At 43.9% G+C, this 1,690-nt stretch overlaps 1 non-coding gene across 1 annotated transcript; it reads left to right on the top strand.

The window, feature by feature from the left end:
• Positions 1-1,583: 1,583 nt before the first annotated feature.
• Positions 1,584-1,690, top strand: LOC118481391. Its single transcript, XR_004865598.1, has one exon. It is a non-coding gene; the product is annotated as a small nucleolar RNA R71 (small nucleolar RNA).

Below are 1,690 nucleotides of genomic sequence, written 5' to 3'. Positions count from 1 at the left end.
AACCTTCATGTAGTTGACCGGGTCGTCGTCTTCTATTCTCTTCCCAACTCCGAATTTTACTTCATCATCCCCGTACCTCAAGGTGAGTGTTCCGTCATTCATATCTACCACTGCTTGTGCGGTGGCAAGAAATGGTCTCCCTAGTATGAGGGGGACCTCGGTGTCTTCCTCCATATCGAGTATGACAAAGTCGGCTGGATAGACGAATTTGCTTACCTTTACCAAGACATTTTCGATGACACCTTACGGGAATTTGACGGATCAATCAGCAAGTTATATGCTCATTTTTGTAGGACTCGTTGTTCCTAGGCCGAGTGTTCCGTCATTCATATCTACCACTATTGCTGGGTTCCGATGAGGGCATGAGGTTAATGCTAGCCCCAAGGTCGGCTAGTGCATTACGAACGGGGGACTCCCCGATTGAGCAAGGAATTGTGAAGCTTCCGGGATCGATTTTCTTTTGGGGAAGTTTATTGAGTACGAGGGCAGAGCACTCTTCGCCTAAGTTAACTAATTGCAAAGTTTCAATTTTCTTTTTATGAGTGAGGAAGTCCCTCATGAATTTAGAGTATTTGGGCATTTGGGTTAGGACATCAATAAAAGGAATATTGACATGCAATTGTTTTAATAGACCTTCGAACTTTGCGAATTGCTCATTGGTCTTTTGACGAATTAACCTACCAGGGTATGGGACTCGAGGAGCCTTGGTAGGCTCTGGTGATGGAGGGGAGTTCTTCTCCTGCGCAGGCGGGGGTACCGTTTCTTCTGTCGGCGGTGGTGCTTCTGCAGGCCCCACGGTGCGGTTTCGTAGCGTGATGAGATGAACTTGCGCTTTTGGGTTTGTTTCGGTATTGCTAGGTAATGCACCTTGTGGTATCTCGGCAAAATTTTGAGCTATTTGATTTAATTGTTTTTCTATGTTCTGAATACTAGCTTGTTGATTTCTAAAATTTGATTCTAATTGTATAAATCTTTCCGAGTTTTTCTTTTCAGTGTCGGAGATGAGGCGAGATACAGTATCTTCAAGCCTTTCTCGTCCACTTTGTTGTTGAGTGAAATTTTTTGACTCATTCCTTGGTTGTTGAAAGTTTGTTCTTTGGGTTTGTTGGTTACTACTATTGCTGGGTTCTCTCCAACCAAGGTTTGGGTGGTTTCGCCATCCTTGGTTGTAAGTGCCCGTTGGAGGACCCGACGGCCTAGGTCTATTATCAATGTAGCTTACCGATTCTTGTTGATCGTCCGTTTCTTTCATACAACTCCAATTTTCATGTGGCCCACCACACCCTTCACAAGCCATAACCGAGACTGTTTTTGTCATTTCTAACTTTTTTATTTTTGAAGAAAGGGCCTCGATTTGGGCTTGTAAAAAAGTGCTTTCATCAACCTTATGGGCGCCCGGGGCAATAGATTTATTGCCTCGGGGAGTGTGCCATTGAAAATTGGTTTGAGCAATTTCCTCAATTTGGTTATATATTTCATGTGGGTGGCGATTACCTAAAAGTCCCCCGGAGCTAGACTCAAGTGTCTGCCTTGTGTGTGGCAACAGTCCATTATAGAAAGTGGATACTTGTTGCCATATCGCAAGGCCATGATGTGGACACTTGCGTAATAGCTCCTTGAACCTTTCCCAAGTTTCATATAAGGATTCCCCGCCCTCTTGTGAATATGTATTAATTTCAGTCATTAATTT

This window comes from Helianthus annuus, chromosome 8 (genome assembly GCF_002127325.2).
Source record: "Helianthus annuus cultivar XRQ/B chromosome 8, HanXRQr2.0-SUNRISE, whole genome shotgun sequence".
NCBI lineage: Eukaryota > Viridiplantae > Streptophyta > Magnoliopsida > Asterales > Asteraceae > Helianthus > Helianthus annuus.
Note: the sequence above shows the minus strand (reverse complement) of the source record. Positions and strands in the feature narration are given on the sequence as shown.